The 13,993-nt window shown below is 34.3% G+C and overlaps 1 protein-coding gene across 1 annotated transcript in view; it reads left to right on the top strand.

Moving 5' to 3' along the window:
• Positions 1 to 485: 485 nt before the first annotated feature.
• The window catches only part of LOC123313404 (elongation of very long chain fatty acids protein AAEL008004), a 68,500-nt gene continuing 54,992 nt past the window's right edge, over positions 486 to 13,993 (top strand). Inside the window, exon 1 of the mRNA XM_044898277.1 lies at positions 486 to 844. The gene's annotated coding sequence lies outside the window, so the exon portion shown is untranslated. The remainder of the gene's footprint in view (positions 845 to 13,993) is intronic.

Genomic DNA, 13,993 nt, shown 5'->3' with positions numbered 1-13,993 from the left:
TGAAAAAGTCACAACATCGTCAATATCCAGTCGTCCGTTTATCTACGTGAAGCACACTGTATCATGAAGGGGACTGCGGCCCCTGCCTGATTATTCGACAAATATACTTTATCGTAATTCAGGTGTTTTTCTCTGTGATAGCGTGAAACAATTCAAATCAAATTAGAATAAGGAAGAATCTTCAATGAAATAATCCTGAAATTTCATTAATTTAATTGATATTATTCAATAATTAAGTATATTGTATGAGTGCTTAGGGCTCCTTATGAAACAAACAAATCTTTTCATTATTTTGATGCAGAGAGCATATTGAGAATGAACGAAATGAAGGTATTGACATTGATCCAAAATTCGAAACATTCCTGCTGCATATTTTAAAATTGGGGGAAAGCCTGCTGCCTGTTGCCTCTACCGTGTTCGCTTCACTGATACATCGACAAACTTCGTGTATTTTCGACTCGACGTCATATAAAAACGCGTGCAGTAACAGATTCGCCGATTCCGCCAAAAATTTCGCTGTATTTGGTTGTGTGTATAGACCGGCCAGTCTTTCCGTAGTTTTAATTGTTCGATCAGTAATAATTAGTAATAGAACTATATATTGTATTTTATCAGACATCTGAGATGTATAAATACAATAATAGCTAGCATTCGATCGATTATTGGATTGGCCATTTAATTCCAAGTTTCGATAAGTTCCTGTAATAAACCGAATTTATGAAAGAAAGTGAATTCAGTGAATTCATCAGTCATTTAGGACCTGTGTTTTCAAGAACTATCGTTGAAGAGTGTTATACCTTTCGAACCAGTTATACTTAACCCGTTTTATTGATTTAGTTTGGGGGTAAGTAACCTGAATTGTTTTTCAATCGACACACCCTCATGTTTTCCTCTATAATCGAAACCAGGAAATTTTCTTGATTATGAAACTGATTCATATTAGTACTCTATAGTCTCTATAGATATCTCTAGAATTTTTTTCTTTAATAAGGCATATTAATTTGATTTGACGAAAATATTCTTCATTTGGCAAAACCGATGATACAAAAGAATAATGAATAGTTACGATGAAAATTTCCACATGACGGTAGGTATTTAATTCAAGTACCTATTTGATGCTGCTGTCAAAGTAACATAACCTCCGAGATAACCTCCAATATACCGATACTTCAAAATCTCAGGTTGCTTGAAGCAAATGAGGGGCCAAAAGTAAAAGCCTCGACCTGGCATTTATTTTTCTCTTAGGAGAAAAAGAAAAACGGATACATATACCTGTATCACCTCGTGTATCACTAAAGTAACATGAATTTCAAACTTCATCTTATTCGAAATGTAAATATCATATTAATCTTTACGCTTTCAGTGAAGATCTAAAATTCTCAGGATTTAGGTACCTACCTACTCGCCTGAATTAATAAAAAAAAAAATCGTACACTGTCGGTCCATCATATGAGTTATGAATGTTGATAAGAAAGAATCCCAAATAATGTACCAGCATCATTTAATTTACAGAGCTATCGCCAAGTACCTATCTAAAATATTCCTTTTTCTTCTTGTATGATCGACATGGAAAATAATTATTGTGATACATCGCCTATTTTCCATAGAGTATATTGTCTCGAATATTGCCGTCCATATTGGAGCAGCTACTTTCGTTTTTGAAAATTTTTTATTATGCATAGTTATCATCGTAATTATACAGAGTGTGAATAAATAGCGAAAAAATTTAAAGGGCGATTCCTTGTCAGAAAGTAGTGTGGGTTTTTTATATGATTTTTTTTGAGCAGCTCCTCCTTCAATTTTTTTCATAGAAACCAAAAATTTGGCGGAAATGCAATAGAGCACACATATATTATGAGAGCGACAACACAATAAAGAAAAATTGTTAGCGGTATTCCCTTCAATTGCAAAGGCTACAAAATACCTTTTAGGCCATCCACAAAATTTGTTTCACAAGAAACCTTTTTCCTTATTCATATTATGTATAGGTACCATTGAGAAATTAATTTTTCATAGTTCGATCCATTTTGAACGAATAAGGTCTCTTGTTATTTCTTGCTAAAAGTGAAGGTTTTTGAGAAAAACAAATTATCAACAGGTATGTAGCGTGAGTCATATCAGACTGGAATAATCTTTGAACTTGAATTTATCTAGTAGGCGGATATCATGCTGACATTATAGGGGAACACCATTAACATTTTTTTTATTGCCTTCTCCCTTGCATTCTCCATTTCAAAGTATGTTCGCTCAATTCCATTTTTGTCAGTTTTCTGGTTTCTAAAAAAAAATTAAAAATGATTTTTCAGGTGTCATTTTTAGGGGGCTGTATCCAAGCAGGGGTTGCTCGAAATTTTTTTTTCATATGAGAGTCCCACACTATTTTTCGACAAGGAATCACCTCTCAAAATGTTTCGTAACTATTTATCTATTATACATCCTATATACTCCTGCCGAATTTCAAAACAATCGGTCCATCAGAAATGCTCTATATATACATATATTCTTTTGAAAAAGAGTGTTACAAACTTTTACAATCTGAAAAACAATGAAGCGGGTGTAAAGAAATGGCAACAAGAGACAGATCCTAAAAACCTGTTCCTCGTTCCAGATCTCAGTGTAAGCAGAGGAAAAATGTAGAACCAATCCCCAAAAATAGTCTTCAACAAGTCACGCGGTGTTCAATAATCACAAAGTAGCAACAAAATCACTTAACTATTCACAAAATTTACATCAAAGTAATTTCAATTAATATCTTAGTCGTTGAGTTAAAATACTATTTTCAAATATTTCTACTTTTTAGAGCTCCAAAATGGGACGCGTGGAAAATGAGCAGGGCCTTTTGTGTTCGTACCTACCAATTAGAAACAACTGTATTAGTATTATTATCGAGATGATTACCAACTTACAATCAATATTCAATATCCAAAAAACATCGATTTTCAATGTGGAACTTCAATGCAATGCTCCTCAATTAATTCATATCATTAATTACCCGACAATTATATGAGGATATGACAAATAATGTTCTACTATTCCGTATCAAAGTTCTTGGTCAATGACATCATTTACGTCCAACTTTTACCAAGTGACGAAATATCTGTTCCGGTAATGTGCAATTTTCAGTTCGAGTGTATAACTCGAGAGCACTATTTTAACAGTTGAGAACAGATTAGAAATGTAGAAATATTCCTAGTTAAAACAGCTAATGGGAAGCAAAGGTTGCTGTTGAAATATTGGTAAATTTCGATATTCGAGATATTTAATTATGTATTTGACTATTGGAATCGTTTATTTCAAATTCTGAAATTATTTGAATACATGGCAGATGATTTAATCTCAGAATATTTGTAGTGGTTCTATCAGACGAAGATTTAATTTAGAACAGCAGCAGTCAGATATGAACACCTATGGGTTCATCCCGAATTCATCGCCTTATATTGAAACTACCCCAAAAACAGTCGTGTATGTAAGGGAAAATTTTACCGCATAACTGCCTAAATCAATTTCAAAATGGAATACCGCACAACAAATTAATTTTAATATATCAATACCGATATTAATTTCGAACAATATCGAGAATCCTATTATTCAAAAACGTCAACATACCTTCACTCGAGCCTTCACTACTCACTATTTTATAGGTCGATAAAATATACTTGTTAAGTATTTCAACCATGAAAATGGGCCATAAAATAATCTTTTATGTGTTATTTGTTAAAATAATAACGATTTACTAAGTAAGAAGAATTGAATGCATTGCTCATTATTAATTGTGCCTTGTCATATTAAAATGACTTGAGTTTGGTTATGAGTACTGTTACTTTTGATGCTTTTAGCATCTTGTATAATTTTGTATAAATACAATATACCTATACTTCATTCAAATTTATTTTAGCAGTCGGTTGGCCATGAAATAATTTTCTCAAGTTTTTGTAACTAGAACGAAGTTAGGTTGGCGCTCATGAAATGTCGTTAATGTCATAACGCCGTTGCCACAATTAATATCAATTTTTCTTATTACGAAAATTCGAAAATGCCGAAAGTGATCGAAAAAAGAGACAGGGTTTCAGGAAGTGCTATTTAGAATTCAGGTCCACTCATTCAAATAGTTACAACCTGATATTCTAAAATCCACAATACGTCAGACGGTAGCGAACATATTCAATGTAAGAGAATTTATATAATGTTTCATCTGAATCTAAAAGACTTATATTTCAGCTGAATATTTCCACAATCAGAAAGATTGTGAATGAAGAGTATGACAAAAAAATTTCCTTCTATTGGGAGACCCAAAAAAGTGGTGACATTTGGGAATTTTATGTTTGAGTGAATTAATGCGAAAAGTTTACTACAGGATTTTTGATAAATTTCATCGGAGAATAAGTTCCCTAAAATGGATTTTTCTGTTTTTCATTTGACTTGTCCTATACAATGTAAATGTCTTAAGGTACTAATAAATACCTAATTATTATAATTACATCAGTGTATTAAGATGAATAGCCACAAATACGCGCAAGTTGGCCTGTTACTGTTTATTCATGTGAAATTTTTGTTCAACGGTGAAGTTGCATCTTAACTTGAAACTTCCTTCAACTCCTTTTACTTATATTGATGCAAGATGATTTTTGTTGAAGAATTTAACATTCTTGTAATTATCTGTTAATTCCTCCGGTAGATACCCATTCCCAACCACTGCATCATATGCATTTCATCTTCGGGTTAATATTTTTGAAATCTACAAATGATGTAAGCCAAAGAAGATAACAAACATTAACTTTCCTCAAGCTAGTGCATATTATGATATTATACTGATCCCTTGTATTTTCCATGCAAATAATTGGATTTGGTATGCCTTCAATCAGTTTGTATAAAATTCAATTATGTTCGTCACATATTTTCCGAAGAGATTCGACATTGTGATAAAATACGTAATAACAGAAACTTCTACGTAGAACGGGCAACATAGCGTTGATTTAAAACCCAAAAATGTTTTGACAAGCTTCATAACCCCACATTTTCGTACTATACAGAGTGAAATGTGTCGAATTTCCATGGCCAACCGACTGCTAAAATAAAGTTGAATGAAGTATAGACGTATTGCAAATTTTATTTTTCATACATCTGGAAGATAAATGAATGAAGAATGAGAATGGTAACAATTTTCCCGAGAATTTTCCGTACCTATACTGCATTCATTTATTTTAGCAGTCGGTTGGCCATGAAATAATTTTCTCAAGTTTTTGTAACTAGAACGGAGTAAGGTTGGCACTCATGAAATGTCGTTAATGTCATAACGCCGTTGCCACAACTTATATCAATTAATATTACGAGAATGCCGAAAGCGATCGAAAAAAGAGACAGGGTTTCAGAAAGTGCTATTTAGAATTCAGGTCCGCTCATTCAAATAGTTATACCCTGATATTCCAAAATCCACAATACGTCAGACGGTAGCGAACATATTCAATGTAAGAGAATAGAGAATTTAAATAATGTTTCATCTGAATCTAAACGACTTATATTTCAGCTGAATATTTCCACAATCAGAAAGATTGTGAATGAAGAGGATGACAAAGAATTTCCTTCTATTGGGAGACCCAAAAAAGTGGTGGCATTTGAGAGTTTTATGTTTGAGTGAATTAATGCGAAAAGTTTACTACAGGATTTTCGATGAATGTCATCGTAGAATAAGTTCCCGAAAATCGATTTTTCTATTTTTCATTTGACTTGTCCTATACATATATAAATGTCTTAAGGTATCAATAAATACCTAATTATTATTATTATATCAATGCATTAACATGAACAGACACAAATACGCGCCAGTTGTCCTGCTAATTGTTTATTCATGTGAAATATTTGTTCAAAGGTGAAGTTCATCTTGATGGAAAATTCGTTTAATTCCTTTTACTTATATTAATGCAAGATGATTTTTGTTGAAGAATTTGATATTCTTGTAATTATCTGTTAATTCTTCCGGGAGATACCCATTCCCAACCACTGCATCATATGCATTTCATCTTCGGGTTAATATTTTTGAAAACTACAACTGATGTAACGTACATTAACTCTACTCTACTCTACTCAAGCTAGTGCATATTATGATATTATACTGATCTCTTGTATTGCAAATAACTGGATTTGGTATGACTTCAATCAGCTTGTATAAACGTCAATTATGCTCGTCACATATTTTCCGAAGAGATTCGACATTGTGATGAAATACGTAATAAAAGAACCTTTTACGTAGAACATAGCGTTGATTTAAAACCCAAAAATGTTTTGACAAGCGTTATAACCCCACATTTTCGTACTATACAGAGGGAAATGTGTCAAATTTCCATGGCCAACCGACTGCTAAAATAAAAGTGAATGGAGTATAGGTATAATGCTAAATATCCTTTGATATGAAATAAACCCAATATGCATTTCGTAGCTTAACATCTTCATTATTTTCAATATTTTTCTTCTTTCTCTTCTATCTCTCGATCTATTTCTTCATATTGGCTCAATATTTTTATAATAAAAAAAAAAATTATGTCAAAAGCTTCAAATTATTGAATTTAAATCTGGCATTGCATATTTCAAGTATAGAATTAATATTTTTTAAATATGACTTAATATTTCATTCCTCAAGAAACGTCATTTGAAGTCGATAACTGCTTGTTCATCAAAAAAATCTGTTCATCCACCGTTCAGGCTTGCTCTGGAGAACTGTTGGAAACAAATCATAGAAATTTGGTACAAAGATAGAGTATCATCCGAAACCATCTCCCGACTATACTGTCAGGTAGACGTGTTAGATTGTCTGTCGTTCACTTGCAGGAAAGTTCATTAAGATTTGACGCATCATCGAACTGTCATTTTTGAAGGAGAAATTGGAAGATGAACATTTTGATGGAGTATTAAATTTTAACGGATTTTCTTGCAACTGGGCGTGTATCATAGGCATTGTGTAGTAATCGATTATTTTGTTCTTTCAATTTTAATTAACGATAATGAGGATATCTCAGGAACTATGGGAGTTGAACCCTTTTGGCTAATTAAAAGTGTTTTTTCCTCGTTTTTTTTTTAATTTTCAGAAAATTGGGATCTCGTGACAAGTTCAAAATCTCGTTCAAAATAGGTAAATCATGAAAATTCCCCACTTGATTCGGAGAACATTCTTCATTTTTTTTACCGTATCAAAATACTCTTTTCCTCAAAATCGTCTCTTATTCACATATGAAAATGAAATAGCGTACTACATTTATTTTCTCAAAACTAGACAAGACACTATCATTTATGAATTATGTATAATTCCGATGCACTTGAGCAGTACCGATGATAAAAATATCCATATTCCATTCAACTTAGGTATCACTTGAAACAGTTTAAGTGAAAGAAAGTCGTTGATAACAAAATCGAAAATTGGTATCAGCCAATGATCGCTTTTTATCCACTTTTACAGCCTGTAACAATAAGGTATATCGTGAATGGAATAACTTCCCAATTATTCCCTCTAAAATTTGTTTTCCCGTCATCGATTTTGAAATATTTAATGCATTTGAAACACACGACGGTACGAAGAAATTAGCTTCCACGAGAAGTTGGATAGGTATTACATATATTCCGATATATTCTCGATATATTCATTTTTATGAAATCAATTTTTTTTACGTCAGTCTACTGTTTGTATTCAACAATCGGTAATGAAAAACAATACTCTTAGTTCTTCAGTAACATTGTCCTTATCACCGTCAGTGGTCTGGCCGTATTCATGTAATGCATTGACTACTTGTAACACTAGAAATACTAATTGTATGACGAATCTAGGACCTTCAATATGTACCTACAATATTTTTTTTAATGTCCCCTCACGAGTCTCGTCTTGAAAATCGTCCAGCGTCTTTCAAAAAAATATCACTTGGTAGCGGCAAGCTCAGAGGAGCTCATCGGTGTTGACGGAAATAGAGTCAACAGACTTCACACAAAGGTGGTAAAACCTTAGTTCTACGATGAAAGTAAGCATTTCGTTCATTGATCACATAACACTCCTTTTTCTCCGAACGAACAATAAGTAAATAGATCTTTTGAAATTCTTTAGGGTTTTCACTCCGAGTTTCTGAAACAATATCATTTAAAAATTGAAATAATCGATTTGGTAGTGCGTATTTTCTTGTACTAATTGGTCACAAGCAAATCAGATGGAAAAAATTGTTGCCTGACAATCAGTGTTACATACTATTTGAATGAGGAGAACTGAATTGTAAATAGCACTTCCTTCGGCATTTTTGTAATCCATGTTAATTGATATTAGTAGTAGTAGTAGTAACACTCGTTTATTGCAAATATATACAAGCATATAAGCAATTGGCCATCGACCTGAGGTCCTTCAGCCTAATTGATATTAGTTGTGGCAGCGGCGTTATGACAGAACGACATTTCATGAGTGCCAATCTTACTCCGTTCTGGTTACAAAAACTTGGGAAAATTATTTCCTGGCCAACCGAGTGCTAAAATAAAAGTGAATTCAGTATAGTAAGAATATTTGGTCCGGGATCAAAATGCGGTGCACAATGAATAAGAAATTTAATCACAGATTGAAAATATTCCTGAGTAAAATTCGAGGTTGAATTGTTTGATGCACACGGCTATTAAAGGCATAAAATTTGTTTTAAAACATGTAGAAAGCTTTGTGAAGCCTAAGAAGTTTATTTCAACCGCCTTGTTCAGAATCTGCACAAACTCTAGGCTCCAAATGTCGCTTACATTAATGGCCAGAGGACTTTACAGGGTGAACAATTTTTTGTAAAAACAATGCTGCATTCTCGTTTAGATAAATTTCAAAACAACATGGTGCCATACTGATACTTATGGAGACTCATAACTGAGACCAATGGAGGAAACCTCTCGTCGACATAAAATATTGATCATCACAGTCTCAATTAGGACAGAGAATAGAGTATAATTTAACAGTAAAATAATCAAGAGATTATCGTAATTTCACCCTGAGAATATTATTTTATCGCAAGAGTTGCATCAGTACGACTTCAAGCGAAACATTGGCCATACTAGAATCACACATTAGAAATAAGTGCTGAGAAATATACATACTATTGTAGTATGCACCAGCAGTCATTAAGGAAAAAACTGTATATTGTATAATAAAATAGAATACAGGTTTGGTTCATCTCAAAATTGAAATGACGTCAGCAGTAAGAAGTATATCGTTGCCAGATTGTCATAATAATCTTAGCTTTTACTGCTTACATTAATTATAACAAATTTTCGTGTGAAATGGAAGATTCATTTTGATTCATTCACAATCTAATGAAATAAATTTTCTATATAAAAAATCAAACACATTTCACTTCTGATGATTGTTTTCAGTAACATTTTTTTTCTAAATTAGAAACTAATCTTATATGCCAAGGCAAAGTTGAGGTTGAAAGACAGACATAGGGACTGACCAAAATCTCGATCTGAAGTGTTCAACAAGTTTTAGGTCTTTGCAATTAGAAGGCTGACTGGAACGTCCTGTGTGATCCCAGTTCACTTCAATTCCAATTTGATTGGGTTGCTAAATGTTATTATTGAGAACTTTCCGCAGCCACATTAAAATAAGGGAATGATTTCGATTCATTTCCTTCATCCTGGATTATCAGAAAATCAACGATGTGTGTAATATCTTCTACAAAGATCTATGACAATCATTAGCCCAATTATTGAGTTCGTTTTTTGATATGGACACATATGGTACACATTGACATGTTCATCTGAAACAAATACAAATTTATAAAATAATAAAAACCACCGAAGGAGGTCAAATATAAATACTTAGGTACCAAATTTTTGTACATACCATATATAATCAGATTGCTCATATGGCAATTTGGACAAAGTTATCGATATATCGATAACTGTTTTTTTTTTTCATAAGGTCTGAGTGAGTTTTCGTCATCATATACTAGAAGCAATATTAGAAAGAATCCATTTATTTATTCCCAAGGCAACAGCAACTTACTGTAAATATGTAAGTATATAAGTAATGAAAAATGAAACTATTGTAGACATATTAGGGTCAAGTTGCCAGAAAGTCAATTAAGAATTTCGATTCCCCCTAAAAATTTAAAACTGTTATTTTTTAAGGGAAAAATGAAGGATTAACATTTCGATGCAGTATGAAATTTTAATGGACCTTCCTGTCCTTCCTGCAACTGGACCATGAGTTATAAAATAATTGAACCTTACAGCTGCGTGAAAAATGGCCCCTCATTACCATGTTCATGTTCAAAATAATTCAATAACGAAGCTACCATAAATTTCGAGCTTGATTTGATAAAATTTGGCATGTTTTCTTTGGAACCGGAACGGAACACTTCAAAAAAATTTGGTAGTTCTGAAAAGAACAAAAGGTGAAAACCAATGAAATATGACTAAAGCAGACGAGAATTAATCGAAGACAGCCCAAACCAAAGTTAATAGAATTACAGCGGGTTTCATAAAACTCTTACTGCCCGATCAACGATTTGACAGTCACTGGATTTCAAAAACGAAATCACTAAAACTTTTTCATTCCTACATATATTGAACAAGAAGCAATTTAGAATCATTGAATAGATGTATATAGATCATAATTTGATTCGAGAATTGAATTCCGAATTCTTATGGCTGAATTATTGATTGAAAACAAATTGACGTTTATCTGTCAATCAAGCGTTGATTCCCCGATCGAGCTTTATGAAACCGGGGGTTACTCTTTTATCAAGACAAAACGATTGAAATAAATCAATGGTACACCATCAAAGCATAGTGTTGACAATATGAAGTGTCAGAAATCGAAATCGCTCGGTTTTGTGCGAATTCCAAGGTGCTTACTGTTGGCCTGACTGATCAGCCAACGTCAGACGTCATTTCATACTTCCGAAAATTGATCATATGAGTATTAATCCGTGCTTGCTAAAGAATATATAAATATATACTACTCTAGTATGCACTACCACTTATAAGGGAAAAGAAATTGTATATTGTATAGAAATAGAATACAGCACCACATGTCAAGTTCGCGAAAAGAGAAACCTTTGTCACCTAGTTGGCGCCCCGAACGGAAGCTAAATTCAAAGTTTTCAACACTTTGGTATATGAGAATTTATTTCTGCGGTTGAAAATAATTGTTCATATCACTTTGTTTACTTTAATAGCCGCTGATATGGGCTACCATTTGACTATTATCATGGTGCATCCAAGTTTGAATGAAATAATCGGTTTTATTCAATACTGGCTGTTCTCGCTCATTTCGCAGGACGAATTTTCCACACTTCACTTACTTTTTCCAGTTCCTTTCGAATTGGCCAATCCTGAGATAACGTACAAATTATCCAAAAAATTCAGATATTCGAAAATCTCAAAAAACCGATTTTATTTAATAGTATAGATCGACCTATAGATCTATGCAGAGAGCACACTCATCTTCCTCTACTTCTAACACTATAAATATACTAAAAGAAAATAGAACATAGAAAAGTTGAAAAATGGTAGGAGGTTTCGCGTTATACCGCGCCCGCAGAGATTTTTGACAATTCTCAATGTCACCAAATCAAATTATTTTCTATCGATGATCGGAGAAAATTTTATGAACTTTGACAATCAATGTTGTATCGTGATTTATAGGTTAACGTCAATTTTGACTCATAGACATAGAGACATGGACTGAGCAATGTCAGCATGAAAATATCTTTTTTTATAGAAAGAGAGAAATGATCGTCGGGCATTTACCTGTCTCTTTTTTGTTCACATAGAGGTGAGTGTGGACCAATCAAAATTCTAGAATAAGACAACTGCATGCCCGACGTGCGTTTCTCTCTGTCACTTTTTTTGACCGTATTTCATGCTAGATATAAAGGAAAGGCACAGTCCATGTCTATATGTCTATGTTTTGACTGAAGTATCGTGGCAGCGATCACAGAACGGGATGATTTAAATCGAACGGACTCATAGAATGTCGTTTTTTGGCCTTGGTATTTTCAGAAGGGTGAATCGCGAGGGGCGTAGGCCCGAGCTACGGGAGAAAGGCGAATCTGTCCGTAAAGGTGAATCTACCTACGAGGTGGATCTCCTGGACATACTAGTTCCGGTAGAAAGTACCTACACCTACCTAATCGAAATTCAAGTTTGAAATTTCGGAGCTCAGCTTGGACGAGAGAGATGACCCTTATCAATTTTTTGAAATTCGTGAAACTTCTGCTTTCATCGGAAGTGGAATCGATTTTCGTTTTTCGAATAGGAATGTATTTCATAATGAAAATTGATACCTGATACAGTTCTGCCTTGTTTGAATTTCAAATTTTCTCCAGCAAATTGTTTTTCAAAAATCAGGAATTGGAACTGTGCTGAAACATAAATAGTTTCAACTTTTCCATTGAAAAATTGTAACTTTCTGTTTCCCTTGAGGAATAAGAATAATGTATTCGTCATTATAGTCCAAATTACAAATCATGATAAGGATATCATGAATTTCTCCACGGTGAAGCTCAATGTGAATATAAATACATAAACTTCTTTCAACTTCAAGAATTTTAAATCATTCGAGGACTTGTGAAGTGAGAAGGACTTTTATATTACATTACAAATCATGCCGTTGCAAAACAAGCGATACGACCTAAAAAACCATTAGCTTTTAAGGTTATGAAAACAATATGGATTATTAGGATCGGTACTGCAAGGTGATCTGGATGCTGTATGGAGGTGGTCCAACTCTTGGCAGCTCCCACTCAATTTGGTTAAATGCACAGTCCTTCATATGGGAAAACATAATCCGAAATTCCCCTACTACTTATCCCATCATGTTATTAAATCTGTTACATCTCAGTCAGATCTGGGGGTCATTGTAACTGAGGATCTGTCCTGGTCTGAGCATATAGCTGCTGCCTCCAACAAAGCCAAGAGAATGTCGTTTCTCCTACAGAAGACTTTTGGCCGTTGTGATCCTCGCACTTGCAGCGTACTCTACACCACATTCGGCCCATCCTCGAATATGCTGGTCCAGTTTGGGCCCCGGTGCTGGCCCGTGATGTGAATCATCTGGAATACATCCAACGAAGATTTACTAGGATTCCCTACGAGGAAAGACTTTCTTTAATGCACCTCACGCCATTTGCTTACCGTCGTCTGAGAGGCGACCTGATCACAACTTATAGAGCCCTTCACGGCTTGTTGCTGACACTCGTCTGCGTGGCCACAACTTCAAGCTGACGAAGGAGAGATTCCGATCCACCAGCAGAGAGTTCTTCCTCCCTAACAGGGTTTTTAATTCCTGGAATGGCCTTCCGACAGCAGCAGTGAACGCCCGCTCTGTGAATGGCTTCAAGAGTTCTATGGACAGATGATTCGCCAGTGTTCCTCCTTGAGACTACTGTGAAATTGTATGTGTGTGTTGTGAACATTTCAGTCATCTCTTGTTTTTCTTTTTCACAATGTCAACCCGTATTAATTTTATTTTCTATATGATGGCTTCATGCTCGCCATCCAGGATCAGGTGATTCCAACAAGAAATAAATCGCCAAGGATGCCTCGGTGGCGGACGATAGCTGTCGTTATGGCTGTGTGACATATGAAACTATATAACACATCACCGGGGGATGTCAGAAGTTTGCGGGCACGGAGTATGAAAATAGACATGATGCTGTTGCCAAGATTCTTCACCAAGAATTGGCACTAAAACACCAACTTCTAAGTTCGAAAAAGGTTCCATATTACAATTACCATCCGGATGCTGTATTGGAAAATGAACATCACAAGCTATACTGGGATCGCACGGTTCTCACAGACCGGAAAATAACCCACAATAAACCAGACCTCATATTGCTCAATAAGGATGAGGACAGAGGATTATTCGTCGATGTGGCGATTTCAAATAATAACTAGATAGGCATACGGAAAAAATTTCGAAATACAGAGATCTCGAGGAACAAACCAGAAGACAGTGGAAGCTGAAACCCAGGTGACCATATCTCAT

This window comes from Coccinella septempunctata, chromosome 5, assembly GCF_907165205.1.
Source record: "Coccinella septempunctata chromosome 5, icCocSept1.1, whole genome shotgun sequence".
Taxonomy (NCBI): Eukaryota; Metazoa; Arthropoda; class Insecta; order Coleoptera; family Coccinellidae; genus Coccinella; species Coccinella septempunctata.
Note: the sequence above shows the minus strand (reverse complement) of the source record. Positions and strands in the feature narration are given on the sequence as shown.